This window comes from Amblyomma americanum, chromosome 1, assembly GCF_052857255.1.
Source record: "Amblyomma americanum isolate KBUSLIRL-KWMA chromosome 1, ASM5285725v1, whole genome shotgun sequence".
Lineage (NCBI taxonomy): Eukaryota > Metazoa > Arthropoda > Arachnida > Ixodida > Ixodidae > Amblyomma > Amblyomma americanum.
This window is the reverse complement of record NC_135497.1, coordinates 301,374,953-301,400,676: the sequence shown is the minus strand read 5'-3', so window position 1 is coordinate 301,400,676 and position 25,724 is coordinate 301,374,953. Positions and strand designations below refer to the sequence as shown.

General features: G+C 48.7%; 1 pseudogene; it reads left to right on the top strand.

Moving 5' to 3' along the window:
* The first annotated feature begins 3,989 nt into the window (after positions 1-3,989).
* Positions 3,990-25,088, top strand: LOC144119581 (uncharacterized; annotated as a pseudogene).
* Positions 25,089-25,724: the final 636 nt, after the last annotated feature.

Sequence of the window (25,724 nt, the reverse complement as noted above, 5' to 3'; positions counted from 1 at the left end):
TAAGCAAAGAAGTGCGATATCCCTACGTGTCTGTAAACTTGTTAGCGATAAAGATAACTTGATGCTTGTTACGCTGGAATGACGGTTGTAGTCGTGAGAAATAAAACGCGCTGCACGGTTCTGAATTGCTTCGAGTGAATGAATTAAATAAGCCTGATGTGGTGACCAGATGGCTGATGCATATTCGAGTTGGGGACGGACAAATGTTAAGTATGCTAGCTTGCGGGTAGAAACAGGTGCGCTATGAAGATTTCTTATCAGGTAGCCAAGCGTGCGCGATGCTTTAGCAGTTATGCATTGAATATGTTCCGCCCAAGAAAGATTTGAAGTCAGATAAACGCCAAGGTATTTATAGGAAGACGTGCGGGATAGTGTGACACTGTTAAGGGAATAAGTGAATAGCGAGTTTGAATGCTTCCGGCTAACTGTCATGATTTTACATTTGTCAGTATTAAGTGTCATTTGCCATGATGTGCACCAGTTAGTTACACATTCAAGGTCCTGCTGAAGAATTGCATGGTCAGTGGTTGAGCGGATTTGGCGATAAATTATGCAGTCATCGGCGAACAGTCGGACCGATGATGTAAGATGCGATGGCAGGTCATTTATGAAAATTGAAAATAATAAGGGACCGAGAACACTTCCCTGAGGGACGCCAGAAGTGACGTCACTAAGGGGTGATGAAAAGTTGTTTGTTACCGTGAACTGCTTACGAAAAGATATGAAGTTCCGGATCCAGGAGACAGTTAGCGAGTCTAAATTAAGCGACGATATTTTAGCTATAAGGCGACAATGGGCAACACGGTCAAACGCTCTGGAAAAGTCAATGAATATGCAGTCAGTCTGGTAGTTTTCAACCATTTCTTGAATAAATCACTGGTAAGTTCAATTAGTTGTGTATCACAGGAAAACCCTTTTCTGAATCCGTGCTGGCGTGGGAAAAAGAAATCATTGTTCTCGAGATGGCGCGCGACGTTAGATGCAACGAAGTGTTCAAGTAACTTACATGGAACACTCGTTAGTGATATGGGGCGGTAGTTACTGTGTTTTTGTCGCCAGATTTGTAAACAGGGATTATTTTGCCAATCTTCCAGTCATAAGGAATTTCGCCGGTTGCTAAAGATTGCCTGAAAATATGACACAGAATTATACTAGAGGGATGTATGGTGTGTATGAGAATTTTTGTATTTATTCCGTCTACCCCTGAGGAAGTTGATACCTTAAGACTGTTAATTAGAGACGCTACGCCTTCTGCTGTTATATCTATTGTAGTCATGAATGGGTAATTGAGTTCTTGGGGTTGAGGTAGGTTGGAATAGTCTTCGGTAGTGAATACTGATGTGAAGTAGTCATTAAACGTGACTGGACAGTTCTCTTGGGGTATTGGACATTTGATTTCATCAAGCAATGAAATGGTGTCCGACGTGCGTGACGGGGAAATTGTTTTCCAAAATGTTGCGGGGTTATTTTTTATGAGCGATTGAAGGTCCTGTGATAAAAATTTATGTTTGGCTTCCCGGATGGCATGGCAGTATGATGCTTCACACAGTCTGTGCTCAGCATGCGCAGAATCAGTGCGCAATCGTTTCGCGGCTCTGAAAAGACGTTTTTTCTTGTTTTTCAATGCTCGTAAGGAATTGTTATACCAAGGTTTAGATATGTTGACCCGTAATGTTATTCTCGGAATGTGTTTGCGCACCAGTTTCGCTATTTTTTCTTTGAACAAAGTCCAGTTTTCGTTAACAGACCGGGATGAAAAATCACGCACAAAAATTTCGGAGAAATGCTCGAGACAACGATTAATAGCGTCAAAGTCAGCCTTCCTGTAATTTAGAATCTGTTTTGGTTGGGTGCGGCGTGAGTAATAAGGGGCATTAATCGATAACTGAAGAAGCTGATGATCACTGAACCCGTCATTATAAGATATATCACTAACCCTCTCGGGAGCAGATGATAAAATAAGGTCTAAAATATTAGCATCGCGTGTTGGAGCATTGACTAGTTGAACAAAAGAAAAGTCGAGTGTTAGCTGCATGAACTCATTAGAGGCAGATGAATGTGAACATAGGTTCAGCCAATCAATGTCTGGGTAATTAAAATCCCCAAACAAGAAAATGTCAGATTTAGGAAATCTGGTTCGAATAGCCGTGATATTGTCATGTAGGTCAGCGACAAACGTGGCAGGGGAGTCCGGGGGCCTGTAGCAGATGCCTAAGACAGTGTTACCGAGGCGGGATGCTATTGCTACCCATATGATTTCCAGTTCACATGGAATATCCACAAGGAAAGACAAAATGTTATTATTAACTGCAATTAATACTCCGCCGCCCCTTTTGCTTATTCTATCTTTTCGGTAAATTTGAAATCCGTTGCTATCAGGCAGAAGTTCCTCGTCAGCGATATCTGGACGCAACCACGTTTCCGTTAGAAGTAGTATATTACAGTTGCTATTATCAAGATATGAGCAGAGTTCGGTGCGTTTAGGAAGAAGGCTGCGTATGTTAGTGAATGTCAAATGGAGAGGTGGGCTTGGAATGCTATCTATAGGCGACTGGATCGGGTTTTTGGTAACACGTGCATTGCTTCGGCATCTTAGCTATCGTGAGACTTCTATTACTTGGTCAGTGTCAGAGTCGTACATGTATACTGAATCACCCATGCGCAGTTCGTCTACGCTGAGCTTGTAGGCCGTTTTTTTAGATTTGGCAAATTCCAAGAGCTTTTTCCTGGCGAGCCGCGTTTGTAGTGAAAAGTCCTCACGCACTGCATAATCGGTGTCTTTAAACTTCTTTCCGTTTTCGAGAATAAGTTGTTTATCCTTAAAATATGTAAGTTTTACTATGATTGGCCTGCATTTCTCAGTCTGAAACTGCCCTAGACGATGCGATCTTTCAATTTGTGTACATTGAAGATTAACCCCTAGTTTTTCGGAACAGAGATTTATAACTTTATTTTCTGCTGTCGACCATGTTTCAGACATCTCGTCCGGAATGCCAAAAAACAGCAGATTGGATCGCCTAAGTCTGTTTTCCGCGTCTTCACATCTCGATTCGATTTTTCGAAGCTGTGCGCCAATAGTACCTGACATATTCGGTCCGGACTCGGATGCTGCCGAAACCTGCTCAATCTTACGTTCCGCCATATCAACTTCGACTGTGCGAATCCTTTCAGATAGTTGCTTCAGCTCGACGTCAACACAGGCACGCCAGTGCTTAAGCGCAGTCAATTCGCTCCGAATGTCGTTTTGACCTAATTCTATTCTTTGTACCGTAGCGAGCACAGTTGACAGTACATCCTCGTTTCCGGGGTTGGGACCAGGGTTTGTCTCCACGTCGCCGCAGAGCATCAAGAGCAGGTTACTAACGCCGTGAGCGGCTTTGCCGTCAAGCAATCCTAACACATCACACAACAGCTCAGGGCACGACACCGCAAAGAAACAACGATTGCTGGATCTAACGCAACGGCAAGCGTTTAGGTAACTGACCTGGAAGAAGAGGCGAGGTGAGTGCACCATTCTGAATGCGGTGTCGTGCCCCGCAGGGGCGGCTGCTGGAGGCTGCTTATATTCCCGGTGGTCATTGTGGGAAGCAAAGACAATTCGGATGTTGGCGAGCGGCAACCGGAGCAAATGAACAATGCGAATGAGCGGACGCCTCACCTTCCGCTTTCACTTTTTTTTACCGCTATGTAGAACATCCTGTGAGCATCGGCAGCGAGCTGCGGGAAGGGGCTTGCGCAGTGCATCTCGTGCACCCTCGCTCGTGCAGCACGGGTGGGACACTCTCGACACTGTGAACAATACAGTGTGTGTGGCTGCTTTTAGTGCAGTAGCTCTACTCAATGCAAAAGTCGCTCACCGTTCCGTGGCTGATTTGACCTTGGTTTAACCTTGAGAAGCACAACATAGCAACAGAATGGCTTTGACAAGTTGACCTTGGCCGATTTGGACCAAAATCTATGTCCAACCATAACTGACCGTGCCCGACACGATGGCGACCAATGAATTTGGTTCGGGTAATTTCCAAAATTTTCGCCCGCGCCACCCCAGAAATTGACCTTGGCCGATTTGGACCAAAATCGATGTCCAACCATAATTCAGCATGCCCGACCCGATAGTGACCTCCAAATTTGGCCCGGGTCATTTCCAAAAATACGGCCCGCGCCATCCCCGAAATTTGACCTTGGCCGATTTAGACCAAAATCTATGTCCAACCATAACTGACCGTGCCCGACACGATGTTAACCCCCAAGTTTTACCCGGGCCATTGCCAAAATGCTATCGCTCGAGCTTGGGTATAACCGTGGTTAAACCCTGCCTAACTTTTTCAAAAGCTCCAGCCATTAGCGGCACATTATATACGAGCAGCAGGTATGTTAGTTGATTTAACATACGGATGGCCGTACAGAGCTGTTAATTCTTACGCGTCGAAGTGGATGTGATGTGCCACAGCTGGCGCATGATCAAGTTAATTGCAGAGATATGAGAGAGGCCTTTGCCCTGCAGTGGGCATAGTCAGGTCGATGCTACCGCTGCTGCTGATGCTGATGATATCCTAGCAGTAACCAAAACCGACGCGAAACGGGTTATGCACACATATGGCGACACTGTGCCCAAACAGGTAAGGGTCTAGTCAAGTCGTGGGGACATGGTTTGGGTCGTTTAAAGGGACACTGAGGAGAGCTCTATCAATTTTTTTTGTTAGCAAAATCTGATAGTTCGGCATTTCATGGCTTCGTTGCTGCTTGTCCGGGCGCGAAAGATGCATTTATTTGAAAGCAGTTTGAATTCGAAGACGAAGAAGTTTTTCCCGCCGCTCTGATTCAAACTCAGGAAACTCTTATGACGCCACGGCAACTCTTATGACGTCTCAGAACGGAGTGACGTGACACGTGACGTAAACGCAGACTCCGTGATTTCTGACGGCTAGCGGTGCGGTGCGCAACCTTCCTTTGCCAGCCTCAGAGATTCACGACTTCCATGAAGTAAGGAAAATTCCTCCAAGGTGGCGCCTCTTGTCCTAGGAAGTCATCACGCTTGTACTTGCGAGATTGGCCTGTGGCGGCGATACCTGTATTTTGGTTCTTGCTTTTTCTACATTACAAGAGCTTTGTTTTCAGTAAGAGTGGCGTTTTTGTGATCAGGAACTGCTATTCTATCGATACAAGTCAACTTCAATTTCTCCTCAGTGTCCCTTTAAGAGTGCTTACGCCGCAGCGAGTGGGAAACGACTGAAAAACAATTCATTGACGGTCCCAGCTAATTCAATGGCTTATGCTGGTCGTTGCAGACACGGTAGCCCTGGACAATCCGAACGTAGTGGACCTGCGGTCGGACACTGACCAAGCGGACACCCGAGATGCGTCAGGCTATGAGAGACGCTGAGGTGGGGGACGACGTCTACAAGGAGGACCCTACCGTCAACGGTAAGCAGGGTGAAACGCACAGGGGTAAAATACTAATGCGATGGCATTAGAGGCCCTGTCCTGTTCTCGAGAAAAACCGGCGTACGTCCGCCCGTCCGGGTAACGAAAAAACAGGTCGTCAACCTGCCATGCTGGGCAGGTGGCAACCTAGCCACCATGGAAGGTGACCATGAAATTAATTCAAATGAATTCAATGCACATGCTGCCTGCCCACCGAGGCACTGCGCATCAGTACATTGGTCGAGGGATAAACAGCGCCCTGGAGAACTATTGGTGCGACAATGAGCCTGATGGGAGCCTTGGAAGAGCAGCCTGGGTTTCATTAACCGCCACAGCACTCCGCCAGTAGTGGTATGAGGACACCCCATGATCTGTGAAGGGGAAAGAGTACTTGCATGGGAGGGATCTACAATGCTTTCGCATTATACTCTTAAGGGTATGTTAAGCGGTGGCCGAGCTTTTTTTTAAACAGCAAGAAAAAAAATTCGACCGAAATTACCTCGCTATTAAATCAACCATTCAATGCGGTAGCAATAAAACGGGCTGGGCGAGGAAATTGCGAACATTTGCTGGTAAAACAGGAAAGAGTTGAGGTACGAGGGGATCTCCCGCTTTCCCCACATCCCAAAATAAAGCTTGATCTGAGGGTTGCGACAAGGTCTATACTATGAAAGTTCATCGACTATAAGTATCGCGTTATCTTCCATGGGCTTTAGGCAGATGCTATTGAGTGTTCAATTCGAGACAGCCAGACATACACGCTGCCCTGTAAAGCGCAGGATTAAAGGGACACTGAGGAGAAATTGAAGTTGGCTTGTATCGATAGAATAGCAGCTCCTGATCACAAAAACGCCACTCTTACTGAAAACAAAGCTCTTGTAATGTAGAAAATAGCAAGAACCAAAATACAGGTATCGCCGCCACAGGCCAATCTCGCAAGTACAAGCGTGATGACTTCCTAGGACAAGAGGCGCCACCTTGGAGGAATTTTCCTTACTTCATTGAAGTCGTGAATCTCTGAGGCTGGCAAAGGAAGGTTGCGCACCGCACCGCTAGCCGTCAGAAATCACGGAGTCTGCGTTTACGTCACGTGTCACGTCACTCCGTTCTGAGACGTCATAAGAGTTGCCGTGGCGTCATAAGAGTTCCCTGAGTTTGAATCAGAGCGGCGGGAAAAACTTCTTCGTCTTCGAATTCAAACTTCTTTCAAATAAATGCATCTTTCGCGCCCGGACAAGCGGCAACAATGCCATGAAATGCCGAAGAATCAGATTTTGCTCACAAAAAAAAAAAATGATAGAGTTCTCCTCAGTGTCCCTTTAAGTGCTGTTGTGTAAGCTTTTCAATCTATTTATACTAATGCTGTCAATTGGGTCGCTGACGTTGATACGCGAATTAGATTTATGCCTTCCCCTTTGTGTAGTGGCGAATTCTGGAGCTGGTTTTGCAACGGCTATTACTTTTTTTTTTCAAGCGTATGAAATAGCATTCGTATCTTTGGCTGCACGATGGGCATGCTTCGCTGGTAGACTCGAAGCGAGTCGGTCTGAACTGACAAAGGAACCTTACTTCCTTGCTTCGAATCGAACACACAGGCTTGCGTTCTCCATCCCCGAGAAAACAAAATTGGCAGTGGCTTAACTTAGCTAAGCCTGGAATTCAGCGAAAAGCAAGGACGCTTGCTAAGCGTCTGAGGCTCGTTCATGGCGACTCCGCTGCCCGCTCGCGACAGCCGTTCTATGTACCACACGACCACGTGGCTATGACGTGGTATCACGGGGTCTTACGACACCCCTATCGGATGTCATCACGTGACCTCACATCCCACTATCGGATGTTCTTAAGGTCAAAGGTCATCCCAAAGGTCACCCAATGCCAAAGGCCAAGATCAAAAATTAGAGGTCATTTCAAGGTCAGAAGTTAAAGGTCAACTAAAGGTCAATGGTCAAGGGTTTGACGCCATAACTGTACCACATATGGTCATACACGGCTAACGTGGTTGGGCTGAAGGTAGTTGAAGGTCATTCTCCGGCCTACGCGACGACTGCTTTACCTACAGAAGTGAAGCTTTTCGCTTCAAAAAAATACATATTAAGGCACAGGAAGCCGATCTTTGGAATTCACCTTAACTAATTTACCTTAACGCAGAACTCGCATCTCTCTCTAAGTCGAAGCTCTCCACCAGCTGCGCGGGTGCAGGTACAAAGACGTGCCTCTTCGCAAGCGGCCTCTCGGGGGAAGCAAAACACGAAATTCACGTACTCTGTACAATGTCAGCGAGAAACAGGACGAAAACACTCGTTAAAACGAATCCTTCCTTCATGGAACAAATACACAGGCTCTTGCTGTGACACACTTCAAGCGTCACCCAGTATTCATACCCAAAAATTGTGGACAAAGGCATTTTTGAGCGGGGAACAGTTTATGAACGAAATTTCTCTTTCCACCCTCCACCACGAAATCTGAAGCCTCACTCCTTCCACTGACTCTGTCCGCACCGTCAGCAAGCATGTCTCATGGGTGCCGGGCTGTTGACTGCCATTCTCCTTCCTCTCCGCCGGGGGGGGGGAGGGGTGGCCTGTAGCGGCACTATCATCGTCAGCAGCGCTACGCCGCCTCGGCTCGTAACATAGCGCTCGCGCTGGCTACGTGGGGCCACGTGCGGCGTAGAATAAATACAGTTGATTCCTGGTTCCCGGCCTGTTCGCTTGGTCCGCGTCGCGCTCCGTTAATTTGTAGATGACGAAGTCAATGTCCCTCTACACAAGTCTATCAATGTGTCACATGTTGATGAGTGTGAGCAAAGGGTGGGGGGGGGGAGAAAGAGTAACTTCCTCGACCAGTAAAAAAACGAAGGCACTGCAAAAGGAACAGTTCAAGAACTGCAGTACATGTCGCATAAACTGGTGTAAGGGCCGCACTTTTGTTTTTAAAATGCAGGAGGGAATATTGAAGTTGCGGCCCATACAATAAGTACCAAAAAGGGTATAACCGCATTTTTTAATAAATTATCTAGGCCAAAAAAGGGGTCCGATCCATAAGCGGGGTAAGCTAAAATTGAAAAAAATCATTTTTACTTTTCTACCAATCTTGAATGACAAAACCTTGGAGAATATCTTTTGAGTGGGCACGCTTTAATGCCATTTAGCAGGACAAAAATAGCCCGGATCGCAAAACTGAGTGGTGAGCGGGTTTGGCTGATCTCCTTGGAGCTTGCCGTCACCCGCATTGCTGCTGCAAAAAATGACGTCCAATGTAAAACTAGTAGTTTCACTCAGTCGAGCTGATTGTTCAACAACAGTTAGGCAGAGAAATAATTGACATGGTGTGTTTTATTGAACGCCAGCGCGTTTTACCCTGTGCCCTTCTCGTTCATTCCGAGGCCATTTCGATGGCCCACTGCGACCAGCGGAGACAAGAGATTCTGGTGGGCGACGTCTCGCGCATCTTTATCAATGAGCAAGGAGGCGCGGCACATGCATGTGCAAGGGGCGCTCGAAGCATCATCATCATCATCATCATCATCAGACTAACTACGCCCACTGCAAGACAAGGGCCTTACCTTTATCCCAATGAATAACCCTGTACTGTGCTGCCTGTGGCCCCCTTATCCCGGCAGACTTCTTATTCTGATTCACCCACCTGACCTTCTGCCGCCCTCTGCTACGCTTGCCTTCTCTCGGTGTCTACTTCGGTGCCCCACACTTCAAACAGAAAGGAGCAAAAAGAGAGTAAGCAATTCTCTAGCGCACTCCCTTGCACAAAAGGGAGCGAACTAGAGTGCTTACTCCCTTTTGACTCCCGTGTATACAGACGTATACGTGTTTACAGTGTAAATGACCAATAACAATAACAATAATGGCTCTGATAGCAGAGACTAGTAAGTATCTTCAGAGTCAAAATGTAGGACTGCACCGCTCCCTTTGGTGTAGTGTCGCTGAGTCGCTACCTTGTAATCCACACCGTGTTCGCTCGTGTATGTGTGTGTACGTCTTGAGCGTATTTTTCTTCTACGGGCAAGCATTTTGATGGCCATTATATAGGTCAAAAGCGGATGCGTTTTGAATATGTAAAGCAGTGCTGTCGGAAGCGGCGGATTATATCCTCCTCGTGTAAGTGCTAGTCTAAGACGGTTCCCAGGACAATGTTTTAGTGTTGGTAGCATTAGAAGCCAGGGCCAACATTCGTCTTGGGTTGTAAAATTCTCCCTTTTGCTGGAAAGAACCGACGTCCCCAGACCGGAGCATTCCCATTGGGAGGAAGAAGATGACGTCACCAGACGGGAGCGTTCAGACTGGCTATGGGGAAGTGACGTCATCAGAGCGGAAGTGGCATCGATACCGTAAAGCATCAACAGCTGCTAGCGCTAACACATTGCCAACACACAACAATGAAACTAGGTGTCCCTTTTATTTTATGGACTTGAGCTCTTCTTTTTAGATGTACCCTCCTCACCGTCCTCGCTTCATCACCTTTTGACAATTGAGCACCCTTGGACGCTCCAGCAGTTAAGTGAGATATTCAGATCTTAATCAAGGGGGACAAACCGAAGAAGGCCACTTGACCAATGCATTACCGTACATACCTGCTGGAGCAGATCCCCCCGCCTGTTGCACTTCAATATAACCACGTCGCCACTGTAGCTCGGATTGTGAGTCGCTTTATTAGAAAGAGTTTCTCCCAACAGGTGGCGGGGGTTCATAGCTGGGATGTACCCATCAGAAGAACAGCCGCCTCCTTCTGGAGGACCTGAAGCCCCGCGTCAGATACAGGGACTTCCACTACTGCCCCAGGACTTCGCTGCTTTGCCTCGAGAACACGCACAACTTCTGCGGGGGCACCGTCCTACCCCTGAACTACATGGAACAGGTGCGACAACTAGGTGCTTCCGGTCAATGCCAATACGGCGCCGGTTCTCAAACCGTTGTCCGCAGACTGTTGGCGGACATCCTCTGCGACATCCTTAGGGAGCGAATTCCGAGAGTATTCTTCAGTTACACTTCTGCTGCTCCACTTATGAGGCTCGAAAGTACAATTGTGCATATCCTTGAGGCCTACAGGTCAAAGTATACCGTGTGCTTGCATCGACGTGGTTTGTGCATGGCTGTTCCTAAGCAGTCATTGCTGGATTCATTTCTCCTCGGATTTATTATTTATTAAAAGAGGGCCCGTGCTTCTTGTTACATGAATATAAGGACCCCGGTGCGACCATCTGTCGGCATTGTCATCAGAGTTTTTTTTTAGCGAAAGCTTCACTACGCTAGGTTTTCAACGGGGCAGAGTCAGTTCAGTCATGTGACAGGTTTCACGTGGTGTCACGTGACAGGTCATGTGACCTACTGACGTCTTCACAATCTGCCCACCGTGGCAGATCTTGTTGCCTCTTCAGGGCTCCCTTCTTCCTTCTACGGTGACACGGTGAGGCCGTTGCACGTGTTGGGAGTTTGGCCAGGTGTTTTTTATTGCTCAATGTCAAAGTCAATGTATTGGTCAATGTCCCCCTAGGCCTCGTGCAATATATTTAGCTTCCCCGGGTGGGGGTCCGGCTCCCTGGTTCGATAGCCTGCCGGCCCAAAGTTTGCCCTTGGATTCTTTCGGTCGAAATGGCGTCAGTGACATCCCAGTGGCGCTTGTACCCATTGGAGACGGGGCCCTAAAATTGAAAAAAATTTAAAATTATCCAGGAGCAGTTGAAGGCTGTTACCAGCCGCCACCTGGAAATCTATGAAGTGCGCCCTTTCGGCCGTAGGGGCATTCTGTGCCGATCCTCGGATGTGCAGTGCGTGTCGGAGTTTCTGCGCTGCACATCCTTCGCATCATTTCCACTAAATCATTTTATTCTAGAGCAACTGGCATGTTCAAAAGAGATCATCCGCGACGTGGACCCATAGGCCTCTCCTCAGGAACTACTTGACGACTTTCAGGACGCTGGTATCGGCGTGTTATCAGTTTACCGCTGCACCAGAGATGCTAATGGCTCACATGTGCCGACAGAGTCTGTGACTGCAACGTTTGCAGGATCTTCATGCCCGTCTGAGCTTAAGGTTTGGCCCATAGTGTACCGAGTCGACCCGCTATATCCTCGTCCGTTGCAATGCAGGAACAGCTGGCGCTTAAGTCATAGCAGCAAAGCTTACAAATCTGCGACGCGTTGCCGACTATGCGGGTAGAACCATTCCGCAGACCTCTGCTCATCTGAGGGTCCTATTTGCATGCTCTGTGGCGGCATTCATCCGGCTGATGATGCTGGCTGTCCCAAACGTTCAGATGAGCAGAATGTTCTGGACATCATTTAACAGAGAAGGTGCTCTAGAGCTGATGCTTATGCACAATTAGACCGGAAGAGGCAATTTTATGCGGGTCTTGCAAGATCATTTGGTTCTGAGGCACAGGCGTTGCTGACAAAGTTTGTGGTGTCAGCTGTCGAGAAGGCGCTTGCAGTTATTGTGGACCGTATGCTGACTACATTCACTGAAGCTCTATCCCAGGGCATTTCAAGTCACGTTGCTCATTCAACTGCTGGCCTTCCAGTTCTATGAACTATATCCTTCCCATAGCCTCCCTGGTGTCTCTCCCCTGGCTCCTATTCCTGCTGCGTCCTAGTCTGTGCCTGTACGTGGCGCCGGGGATACAAGCCTTTTTACCGTTTGCACTACGGACGTCGAGATGGCGAATCCTTCCCAGAAGCGTCGAGCTCCTTCCTCTCCGTCGAAGTCTGCCCTCCCAAACAACAAAAGCAAGAAAGGTTCCCCCAGTAATCCACATACAACTGATGTGTTAAAGGAGGCTGTCACAGCCTCTCTGCTTTTACAGTAACAATGGCGAGGTTAAAAGTACTACAGTGGAATTGCCGTTCAGACGTATCTTCGTTTCACGCTTTACAGAACCTTGTCTCACAATTTGACACAGACATAATCTTACTTCAAGAAACTTGGCTTATTCCTATTAGGTCATTATCTCTCAAAAAAATCCGGGTATTCCGAGCCGATCGCAATTGCGGCCGGGGTGGTGGCTTGCTAACATTAATTTCTTCTAAATTTGTTCATCGGGTGCATGTGTCACATCAAATTCAAAGACCTGACTGCGAATTGTTGGCTGTTGATATCGCAGTTCCACAGTGTACTCCCCTTACCGTTCCTAATGTTTACGTTCCTTCAGGTGTCCAAAGCACAGATCATTAAATGATCTTTTGCGGTCTAACAATAGAGGGGTGTTTGCTGGTGATTTCAATTCTCATCACGCAATTTGGGGTTTTCGTACTGATGCATGTGGGCAGCTGGGCAGCTTATTTGGTCATGGATGTCGGCAAGGGACGTGCGTTGCTGCAAAAGTCCAGGAGTTACTTTCTTGCGTTCCTTTTCTCGGTCTGTCATTGACTTAACATTAGTCATTAACGGGGTTTCTTCGTGGTCTATAGTGGATTGCGGTACTTCCAGTGAAAACTTTCCGATATCTTTCACAATAGCAGCTTCTCCCCTCAGGGCGACTGCTTCTTCACAAACTTAACATTAGCAGTGAACGGGGTTTATTCGTGGTCTAAAGTGGATTGTGGTACTTCCGGTGATCACTTTCCGATATCTTTCACAATAGCAGCTTCTCCCCTCAGTGTGACTGCTTCCCCACAAAAATTCGTAAACCGCACACTTTTAAAAAACTTGTGCAATCCTCTTTCACCTTCATTGCATCATCTGTTAACTTGGATCGCGCTAACCAAGTTCTCTATTGCGTGTTCACGGTGCAGTCTACGGTCAAAAACAAGCAACCCTCCCTGGGGTGGATTGATAAGTGTGAGAGTGCATATCGACTTATAAAAGCTGCCTGGAAAACCCTCTGTCATAGCCACTGCCCGCGGAATTGGATAAATTACTAATTTTTCGCTTCTGCATTTAAAAGGACCATTGGTAAGGAGAAGGAGGAGTACGATGCGAATTTGAACAGCTATCTATCAAGCCCAAATAAGCGCAAAGCTTTATACCGATTCATGGAACGAAACCATAATACGCCGTCCTCTCATGTTATACAGTCAGTGGTGTTACCACCCCAGGATGCAAAAAACAACTTGACCAGACAGCACAAGGCCTTGCTCTGCGCTTTCAAGCGCGGTTGGTGGTTCCATTCGTCCTACCCCCTCCGCGCGCAGACTTTATTGCGATTGCACCCTCTGAATTATTTTCCATTGCTCCTGGCCTCAAACCTCCAGCTCCCGGATGCGATGGGATCTCTATCGGTATGTTGAAGTCTATTGCGGATGAATTTACCTCGGATGTATTGCATATGGTTAATATGTCCCTGAAGACAGCTTGGCTCTCTCGTGGATGGAAAATTGCGAAAATAATCTTACTTCTCAAAGATACAACAAAGGGTTTTGTATTTGATAATATTCGGCCGATTTCCCTCTTGCCTATTTTAGTTAAACTTATTGAACGCATTGTTCACAGCCGTCTTACAGATCACGTCCTTGCAATAGAAGCCTTCAGTGCTTCTCAGATGCGGTTTCGTCGGTGTGCTCGATTTGAATCGCACATTTAGATTTGGAAAGAAGAATTAGGATTGCAATGGAGAAGGAAGAGGTCGCGGCTTTAGTCACTTTGGATATCGTTAAAGCATATGACAGCCTAGAGCATTCAATAATATTGAACAAGCTTGACGAAATTCGGCCGCCGTTTTATATTCTTGCATGGGTTCAGGAATTCCTAAAAGATATGCGTTTCTTCTGTTCTGACGGTTCCTTTACTTACGAGACTTTTTCACGGACTAAGGGTGTGCCTCAGGGTTCGGTACTGTCTCCTTTTATTTTTAATATACTTATGCGGGATATACCAATTCAAGGTGACGTCAAAGTGTAAGTGTATGCGGACGACATCGCCTGTTTTGCTTCTGCTAGAGACATTCACTTGCTTTACTAGCTTTTGCAGGCCTCATTTAATTTAGTCTCATTTAATTCTCATCGTGAACAAATCTTCCGTTCTCGTTTTTTCTCCAGCGTCTCCTCTTTATATCTGTCTACTGTATTGTGGCGCCCAAATCCCTCCAGTTGAGTCCTTAAAGTACCTAGGTGTAATTTACTACCCTCATCTAGACTGGCGACCTCATAACAGAACTATAATCCTCAAAGGTGAGCGAGCTCTTTGTCGCCTGAGGCGAATCAGCAATAAGAAATTCGGAATGCGCAGAGACGCTCCCTTATTTCTCTATAAGACTTACGCAAGACCAATTCTGGGGTTCGGTTACGTTCTGTTCTCCGGTTGTCCTAAATACAAAATCCAACCTCTGGTTCTTTTGAAGAGGCGCGCTCTACAGCTTTGTCTGGGTTTACCAAAATCAGTGGCGAGCTGTGTCCTCTTTCTGGAAGCTCGCATACGGGACTTGAACTCTCGCTTCCAGCTTCTTACAGTGCGCACCTTCTTCCGGGGCTTGAGGTAATGCCTGGAGTGGCTCCTCCAATTTTTTTACTAACCCAGCTTTGTTTATAGATAAACATTGGCCGCTTTACAAACTGCCTCAATTTGTGTTTACTGACCACCTTTTGCCCAGGATGGCAGTCTCGCGTAGGTCTGTGCAATGCGTCAGCAGTTTTCAGGCTGCACCAAGCTGTTTGCTTCGACCATACGCAGCAGCTATATACAAAGCACTTATCTGCCAATGTGCTAAACGGTCTCCTGGAGGAATATCTGTTTCAGTATTCGAGCCATGCTGCAATTTTCACAGATGCCTCTCAACAAGGCGAAAAGGCAGCAGTAAGCGTTTATTACCACACACTAGATTGGAGTTATTCTCTCCGGGCCCCTGATTACACACCAATTTTCGCTTCTGAATTTCTCGCTATTGGTTCGGCCCTTCAAAAAGTTCCCCGCAATATTTCTCAAGTTATCATTATCTCGGACTGCCTCTCAGTCTTGGCTGCACTAGAAAGTTCGGCAACTAGTCTCCTGTACCGATTCCTAATGTACTTTGTGCCACGTCATGTCCTAGAGGCGCGCTTTCAGTGGATCCTAGGGCACTGTGGCGTTACTTCAAATTCGATGCCCGATTTCTTAGCGAAATCAGCCATCAATGGGCCATTTGCCCATGTCGTTACGAACCTCACCCTTCTGGCCACGTCCCGTTATGAACTTTACCTAATACACCATTACCTGAGCCCATCCTTGGTACAGCGCATTTCGAACATTTGAAATTCCCATAGAACATACGTTCCTGCGCATCAAGACAATGTGAGGTTTCCATGACACTGTTGCGCTGTAGGATTCCTTGCCTTCATCTATATTTATGCCGTTCTGGGTTCACGCCGTCGAATCTATGTGTCATTCGGGGACGTTGAAACGATAGATCATTTCATCCTGTGTTGCCGGCGGTTTGCACGGCAGAGAATTCAGTTTTTGCAAAATCCTCTCGCTTAATTAAGGTTGCCGTTTACTCTTTCCGTCCTCCTCCCGTTAGGTGGAACCGTCAAAGGGCATGCCATTAGGCAGGTGTGTCAGCTTCTTCACAAGTATATCATTGAAACCGGGAGATTTTTGTGTTAACTTCTCGATGCCTTTACTTTCCTCTCAAAATTAGTTTCTTTTGATCAGTTCGTAAAATTTAGTTATTCTACTCGCACCGCTTTGTTTCCTTGATTTTCATTCCAAATTCCTCAAGCTCTCTCAAAATTCTTGATTTTCTTTTTCTCTCAGAGTCCTATTTATGAGCCGCTTGAGATAAACCTGGATGAGATTTTTCGTGTTTGGATCTGCACCAAACCCTGGCCAATCCCCCACCGTGGGTATGTGCCATCGTATTTGAGGCAACAACAACATCCTCGGTGATTGTAACGCTCTTGCAGGTTCGCAAAGGGGACAGGTCCTTGCTGGCTGCTGCTGTTCTCTGCTTCTCCTGGTGGTTCCGACTTGTTCATCATTGGTGAGGCCGTACTACGTTGGCGGTTTTGGCCAAGGCGTAGGATAAGATGCAGTTCATGCGAACCTGAGGGCGCGTTTTTGCTGAGAGATGTCGTTGACCTCTCCAGGTGGAGGGTTGACAGCTTGGTTTGCCAGCTTGCCAGCCCAAAGCCTGCCGCTTGAGTCCTTAAAAAATAGCATTGATGCAATTGCCGTGGCTGTCGTCCCAATCGGTGAGGGTGCGATCAAAATGAAAACCCCCCAACTAATTCAACAATAGCTAAGATCATTGACAGCCCACTATCTGCCGATCTCTGAAGTGCATCATCTTCTTTCACTCCCTCCTTTATCCCTTCCCTTACGGCGCGGTTCAGGTGTCCAAAGATATATGAGACAGATACTGCGCCATTTCCTTTCCCCAAAAACCAATTATTAATTATTATTATTATTTGGCGGTCGAGGCATGGTGTGCAAGTACTCGGACATCGCTTGTGTTGCAGACTTGCTTCAGTGCAAAATTTTCAGCTCACTACCGGTTAAAGCATTCATTCCCGAACAGCTTGCATGTGTCAAGGGTATTGTACGTGGTATTGACCAAGCACCTTCTCCGCAAGAAATTCTAGAAGAAATACAGGATGTAGGAGGTGGGGTCCTTTCAGTCTACCGCTGCAGTAGAGAGGTAAACGGCTCGCATGTTGCAACTGAGTCTGTAATAACAACTTTTTCTGGCTTTTTCCTGCCTGATGAACTAAAAATTTGGCCGATTGTCTACAATGTGGACACTCTACATCCCCGCCCTCTTCAATGCACCAACTGCTGGCGGTTCGGACATAGCGGCAAAGCATGGAAGTCGGAGACACGCTGCCGTTTATGTCGAGAAGGTTATTCTGCTGATAACTGCACCTCATAGCAGCGTCATTGTTGCCTCTGCAGCAACATCCACTCAGCTGATGATGCCGACTGCGCAAAACGTAGTGAAGAGCGTAGCTTGTTGGATATTATCAAAGAGAAGCGGTGCTAAAGAGCCGATGCTTACGCTGTTCTTAACAGGAAAAAAGACTCATACGCTAGCCGTGTGCGCGCTTCTGTTGGGAACATTGAATCCAACTTGACTGCCTCAATTGTGACCTCAGTAGAAAAAGCCCTTAATAATGTGGTTGCCGGAATGTTAAACACTTTTTCTGAGGCGTTGGCTCAGTTTGTTGCAGTTCAATCTGTGACACCATCAACATCCATTCTGGCAGCAACGCCTGCATCTGTTTCAGCTTGTGCAGCTAATGCTACCCGCTCAATATAACCTCCTGATGCTCCCCAGGTCTCACCTAACATCTCTGTTCCTAGCATTGCGTGTCGCACCGACATCTGCACAACAGATGTCGAAATGTAGTGCGCTACGCAGAAGCGCCATGCTTCCTCGTCACCATCTAAATCTAGTTCTGGACAGATGAAAGCTAAAAAAGGACCACCCAAACTTCTTCCCCATGTTGATATCCTTAAAGAGGCGATTTATGCCTCTTCAATTGGTCAGTAATCATGGCAGGTATAAAAGTGTTACAATAAAATTGCCGCTCCATATTTTCTTCTCTTCCAGATCCAAAATTACCTATTCGCAAACATAAACCTATGTTGTGCTTTTACAAGAAACGTGGTTATCACCTTATAAATCATTTTCAAAGAGAAACACCACATGAGCATATATTGTCACCGGCAAACGGGCGAAGCACTCAAACCAGGTTTAATTAGACGTGCTGGGAGTGCAAGACAGCAGGGAGCTCGAGCGAGGAAGAAGACGAATACCCTATCCCCTCGAGTGCGCAAGGCATGGCAAGTCCCATCTAAAACAGTTCGGCCGTGGTATGGCGCCACTGGATTGCTGGGTACTGTGGCATTACTGCCCCTCGCTGAAGGGCAACGACTCGGTGCCGCAACAATGAGAAGCAGGAAGGCAAGCGACGGCGAATGTTCCGGCGGCTGGTGTAGACACGCCTGAAGACCTAGCGGGATGGTACGGCTCCTTCCGTGCGACATGGACGACTTCGGGGGTCGGCCGTCTAGAGGAGCGAACTGTACCCTGAGAAAGAACCTCATAGTTCACCTCACTGACTTGGCGGAGTACCTCGTAGAGGCCAAAATATCGACGTAGAAGCTTTTCGGAGCACCCACGCATGCGTATTGGGCTCCAAACCCAGGCTTGTTCGCCGGGCTGGTAACTAACAGCTCGGTGGTGGAGGTTATAGCGGCGAGCGTCGAGGGCTTGCTGGTGCCAGATGCGCTGTCGGGCGAGTTGCCGGGCGGCCTCGGCGTGACGAAAGAATTGGGCAGCACCCATAACAGATGAGGTACTACTAGTCGGGAGCAGCATGGCGTCCAGCATGGTTGTGGTTTCGCGACCATGCGCTAAACGAAATGGAGGGAAGCGTGTAGAGCAGTGTTATAGGCAAATGTGACGTAAGGGATAATGGCGTCCCAGTTGCGGTGGTTTGCGTCAACATACATGGAAATCATGTTGGCGATTGTCTTGTTGAGCCGTTCGTTCGTTTGAGGGTGGTAAGCGGTTGTCTTGCGGTGACTGTTGCCGCTCAGGCGCATAACCTCCTGCGTAAGGGCCGAGGTGAAGGCCGTTCCTCTGTCAGTTAAAACGATGGCAGGTGCACCGTGACGAAGCACAATATTTTGAACGAAAAAGTTTGCAATTTCTTCAGCGGTACCACGAGGGAGAGCTTAAGTTTCACAGTACCGGCTGAGGTAGTCGGTGGCGACCACAATGTAACGGTTACCCAGCGAGGACTCAGAAAATGGGCCGAGTAAGTCCATGCCGACTTGGTGGAAGGGGACTTGAGGCGGATCAATAGGCTGCAGTAGTCTGGCTGGCATAGTCGGCGGCGTCTTGCGACGTTGGCAATCGTGGCAAGTTCTGACGTAACGCTGGACAATTGCAGCAACCCTGGGCCAGTAGTACTTTTGGCGTATCCGCGCCAAAGTGCGGGAAAAACCCAGGTGACCAGAAGATGGGTCATCGTGGCACGCCTGCAGGACTTCGTCGCGCAATGCCGCAGGTACGACGAGCAGATAGGCAGCTTCTGTCGGGTTGTAGTTTTTTTCTTATACAGAACGCCATCGCAAAAACAGAATGATGACAGTCCACGTGAGAAGATTTGCGGGGGCGACGCAGCGCTTCTTTCAAGACTCAATGAGAGGCCGTAGTTCAATGTCGTCCATTTGGTGTTGCGTGAGGATGGACGTAGAGATGGCGCAGAGAGAAATAGAATCGTCGTCGGGATAAACTCGGTTATCCTCGATAGGAGCACGAGACAGACAGTCGGCATCACTCTGCTTCCTACCGGACTTATAAACGATGGTGACATCGATCTCTTGAAGGCGAAGGCTCCAGCGTGCAAGCCGTCCCGAGGGGTCTTCGAGGTTCGCCAGCCAACAAAGCGAATGGTGATCACTGACGACTCTAAAAGGGCGGCCGTATAAATACGGGCGAAATTTGGTCACTGCCCACATAATTGCCAGGCATTCTTTTTCAGTAGTGGAATAGTTCGCCTCCGAGCGTGAAGAAGTGCGGCTTTCGTATGCGATGATACGTTTGATACTATTCAGCCACTGCACAAGGACCGCACCGAGGCCGATGTTGCTGGCGTCGGTGTGCAGTTCAATGTCGGCTGATTCATCGAAGTGGTCAAGGATGGGCGTACTCTGGAGACGAGTACGGAGGTCTTCGAAGGCCTGTTGTTGCTCCTGGCCCCAGAGGAACGATTCGGCATCTTTCGTGAGGTGGGTGAGGGGCTCAGCGATCTGGGAGAAGTTCGGCACAAAACGCCGATAATAGGCGCAGAGACACAGAAAGCGGCGCACACTGCTGCGCTTATCGGTTTGCACGGGAAAAGCAGCGACGGCGGCTGCCTTATCGGGTTCAGGGCTGACTCCCTTAGCGCTCACGTTGTGGCCGAGAAACTTCAACTCCTGGAAGGCGAAGTGACACTTTTCGGACTTAAGGGAAATACCGGCCGAACGAACTGGTGCGAACACAGCGCGCAGGCGCCTCAGGTGCTCTTCGAACGTGGCGGAGAAGATGACAACGTCATCTAGGTACACTACGCAGGACTTCCATTTTAGATCGGCAAGCACGGTGTCCATCATCCGCTGAAAGGTAGCAGGAGCCGAGCACAGGCCGAAAGGAAGCACCTGGAATTCGTACAGACCATCCGGTGTAATAAAGGCGGTCTTTTCCCGGTCGCATTCGTCCACCTCGATTTGCCAATAGCCACTGCGTAAATCTAGAGACGAGAAGTACGTGGCGTGGCGTAACCAGTCCAGGGAGTCATCAATGTGTGGCAGAGGATAAACGTGTTTTATGGTGACGTTGTTCAGACGCCTGTAATCAACACAGAACCGTATGGTTCCATCTTTCTTTGCTACTAGAAGCGACGCCCACGGGTTCGTCGACGGTTGTATCACGTCGTCTTGGAGCATTTCTTGAACTTGGCGGCGAATGGCATCCCGTTCCTTCGAAGAGATCTGATAAGGCGGCTGGCATAACGGTCGTTGGTTTGCGTCAACTATAATGCGGTGCTTCATGAGCGGAGTCTGCCCAACCTTCGAGGTCGAGGCAAAACAGTCGCGTAAAGATTCGATAATGCTCTCGAGGCAGCCTTTCTGATTAGACGGGAGGTTCGGGTTCACGTCGGTTTTTATTGGAGTGGTCGGTGCCTCCACTGATGCCGGGATTTCGGACAGCGAGTGCTGTCCCGCGAATTCGCTAAGTTCTTCGAAATACGCTATAGCTGTTTTGCCAGGCAAACACTGGGGTTCAGAACCAAAATTGGTCACTAAATGTTCGGTTCGCCCACAGTTCAATTCAATAATTCCGCGAGCTACACACAGAAGCAGTGAGATGTTGGTTTCAGCGATGCCACGAGTGCTGGGGCTGTGATCACACTCGACGGTGACAAACATGCTGGCTCTGGACGGGATCAATACGTCGTCGTCACAGACGCATAACTTAGCCCTGCGTGGCTCGGTATCGTCGTCGACAGGGCCTTGGGTGGAAAACGACACAATTAGCTCCTGGAGGTTGATAAGGGCACCGTACTCCTGAAGGAAATCCAAACCGAGTATGAGGTCTTTGGAGCACTCGGGTAACACAGCAAAGCAGCCAGGGAAAGTAACACCGCGGATCTGGATTCGCGAAGTGCAGACACCGATCGGAGTTACCACGTGGCCACCAGCTGTCCGGATCTGCGGCCCAGACCAAGAAGTCAGAACCTTCCTCAAGGCCGTGGCTAACCGTCTGCTCATTACGGAAAAATCGGCGCCGGTATCCACGAGTGCAGTAACGTCGTGGTTGTCGGCGGATACCGGCATTTCGGCGGAGACCAGTCGGTCGGAGCGCGTCGTCGAGGTCGTCGGTTCAGGTCGTTGTCGGTCGGAGCATCGCGGCGGATCACCGGTTGGAGGCTCTTGACTCGGTCCTGTAGCGGCAGCCCTACCCGCGGAGGACGCCGTCTTCAGTTTTCCCGACGTGGGGACGTGCCTCTGAACTGGCCAGAGGATGATGGGCGGCCGGGCGAAGAGAACCGCCTTGGGGAGGGATGGCGATCGGGACTGGCGTAGCTTCGAGGTCGAAGATTGCACGTTATCAGCCAAGTACTGCTCGATATCACGTGGTCTTTCACTGTAGCGTGGTCGAGGTGCGTCAGGTGAAATACCCCTTAAACCCATTCTGCGGTAAGGGCAGTGGCGGCGGATGTGGCCGGGCTCCCCGCAGAGGTAACAGAGCGGCCGATTGTTTGGCGTACGCCAAACGTGCGCTTTGCTCACGGGTGGCCTGAACTCCTGCTGCACGGAGGGTACAGTTGCGACTGGCTCCTGCAGGTATGGCACAGGAGCGACGGGGAAAAAGGTTCGCATCACTGGCCCGGGACTTCGTAGCACCTTGCTGTACGTCATAACGGAGGGCGCCGGGTGTGGAGCTGGGGGTGGCTGCACAACTCGTCGGATTTATTCGCGGACCACGTCCGTTACGGCAGCGGCGCTGACCTGTGGAACTTCAAAGCGAAGTTTCGCCAGTTCTTCGCGCATAAGGCTTCTTACAAGCTCCCGAAGATCCTCGGCGGGCAGCGACGTAGGCGTGTACTGGGAAGCGGCCGCTACAGTAGCCTGACGTCCGTAGTGGGCGCCTCGTTCCTGCAGAGAGCGCTCGATACCCATTGCCTCCTTGGTGAAGTCGGACACTGTTCGTGGCGGGTCACGGACCATTCCGGCAAATAGCTGCTCTTTTACGCCACGCATGAAGTGGCGTACCTTCTGGGCTTCGTGCATAGCCGGGTCGGCCCGATTCAACAGTCGCGTCATGTCCTCTATGAACATCGCGACCCTCTCATTCGGCTGCTGTGATCTTGAGTGCAGTGCGATTTCAGCCCTTTTTCGTTCGCTGGTGTTGAACGTGGCTAAGAGCTCTCGGCGAAAGATCTCCCAGTTAGTGAAGGAAGCTTCGTGGTTCTCATACCACGTCTTGGCCGAGTCCTGTAGTGCGAAGTGCACGTTCCGCAATTTGCGCTCGCCGTCCCTCTCGTTGAAGCCCGCCACACGATCAAAGCTGGCCAACCAGTCTTCGACGTCTTCAAACCTCTTACCGTGGAATGATGGGGGCGACCGAGGCGTGTGAAGGACGAACGGCGGGGCATTCCCGGAATGCGGACTTGTCTGGCTAGCCGTAGCGGACGTCATGGCCCTTGCTGGTCTTGCGAGTTGTTCGAACTCTGGCTGTAGGCCTCGCAGGCGGCGGCTCGCCTTGTGGACTGGTGTTGTAGACACGCGTTGAGAACTGACGTCAAGAGCGTCCTCGAGGTCAGCGTACATGGACCGTTACCCAGCGGTTCCATCAAATATGTCACCGACAAACGGGCGAAGCACTCAAACCAGGTTTAATTCGACGTGCTGGGATTGCAACACAGCAGGGATCTCGAGCGAGGAAGAAGACGAATCCCCTAGCCCTTCGAGTTCGCAAGGCATGACAAGTCCCATCTAAAACAGTTCGGCCGCGGTATGGCGCCACTGGATTGCTTGGTACTGTGGCAATATTACAAGAATACTTAACCGTAAACGAAAAATACAGGGAATATACAGCATTTTATACTGATGGATCAAAATCTCCACACTACGTCGCAAGTTCTGCGGTTCAAAATAATTGAGAAAAACAGTACGGCTGCCTGAGTACGCATCAATTTTCAAGGCAGTGTGTTACGCAGTCTGTGAGCTGTAGAAAAAATTATAAATGAGCACATTGTGAATAGCATCATTTACACTGATTCTCTGAGCGTACTCACCTCACTTCACCATAAAAACACAGTTAGACCACTAATCGCTGACATCATTCATATCATAAGAAGAGCTAGAACACAGGGAGAAGACAAAAATTTTGCTGGGTGTCAAGCTACATCGGAATCACAGGCAATGAGAAGGCGGATGCATGTGCTGCAAAAGCTCGGAACAAAGAAATAACGTGAACATTCCATACAAAGATGGCATGAAGCTGGTACAGTGTAAAATCAGGTATGACAGTCTCAATGGAACACTGATAGAAATAATAAGCTACACTTAGTAAATCCCTTAATAGAAGAATGGAAGTCATGCTCAAAGCAAAAACATTTTCATCGAAGTTATTTTTGCCGTCTCCGTAATGGACACGCAAACCTAACACAACTTTCTAATGACAAAACAAGACAGGCCTTTATTGTAGAAATGTGGAGATGAGCTCACAATAAATCACATCCTATTCTCGTGCACACAACTCGAACGGCAAAGAAAAAAAATATTTTACCGTATTTTACAATGAACGCATTCCCTTCCACCCCAATTTACTTTTAGGAGATAATTCATCTGTAAGAATTTCATGTGTTTTTAGTTTTCTGAAAGACGCAGCGATTTTAAACAAAAAATAATATCACATAACTATTATTTCTAAAAATCCTTACCCTATGCTTTGACGCATTTTACGATGCACCTCATTCATTTTCTCAGACCTGAGAAGGCGGCTGAGGTCTAAATTTGATTAGTTGGTCTCCTTGGAGTCCCTGTCCGGACAAGGACTTTCACTGAGGACAACCAATGCTTGAAATAAATCCTACCATGTGTTTGGCGCATGATAGCCTGAGTAGCTTATGCGCCATATAGAATCCCAATACAATACAATACCATACAATACACAAATCGTCTCTCGACCACTCGACCTAATCTCATGGACGTCACTATCGACCGTGTTACTGTGCGCGCCCTGATTGACACCAGTGCCCATGTATCAGCGATGAGTGCTGCCCTCCGCCGTCGCCTCCGCAAAGTCCTCACGCCTGGCATGTCCCGTGTGCGTATTGCGGATGGCGTCACGCCTGCTGTGGACGGTATGTGTACCGTGCGCGTTACTATTGCCGGCCAGAGTGTACCGGTTCAGTTCACCGTGCTGACCACTGGTGCGCATGACCTTATCCTCGGCTTGGATTTTTTGACTGAACATTCCGCCCTTATTGACTGATCGGGGGGTGTCCTAGACCTCCAACTTCCACTGCTGGATTCAGAACCATTCGTTGTATCACTGCGACTGTTCAGGGCCAAATACTCTCGCCTGTCATCCCGAACCGCCTCTTTCGTTCCACTGACCCCACCTCGCCCAGTCCCAATCTTGACCTCTTGCTGACCCGTAACGATGCCCTACCTCATACCATCGCCATCGTCTTAGACAACGCCCTCTCGCTGCATTTCCTCAACTTCGGCGTCTCTTCTTAAGTGCTCCCGTCCGGCATCTGCGTGGCTACGCTATCCCCTATCGCTCCTTGCCACGTCGCTACGTTGGCCGCCACCCCTGTTCAAGACACCGCCGCCACGCGCCGGCAGGATCCTCTGTCGACAGACGCCTTCACGACAATGATGGCTACCGACCTCCGTCCCGACCAAACTGCCCAGCTTCGTGCCCTTATCGAGTATTTTTCGGATATTTTTTGATTTTCATGTGAACAACACCACGCTGGGTCAAACTCTCGCCGTCAGGCACCGCATTGAAACCGGTGATGCCCCTCCCATCCGCTGCTGCCCCTACCGGGTCTCTCACGCCGGGCGTCAGGTAATCAATGCGGAAGTTACTTGTCAAGAAGAAGGAGTTTTTCAATTGATTATCGCCACTTGAATAAAATCACTATAAAGGACGTGTACCTCCCGACGCGCATCGATGACGCACTTGATTGGCTCCATGGTGCCAAATTCTTCTTATCCATAGATCTTCGTTTGGGCTTCTGGTAAATTGTTGTAAATGAGCAGGACCGAGAGAAGACCGCCTTTGTGACCCCTGATGGCATTTATCAATTTAAAGTTATGCCTTTCGGATTATGCAACGCGTCAGCAACATTCGAACGCATGATGGGTGCC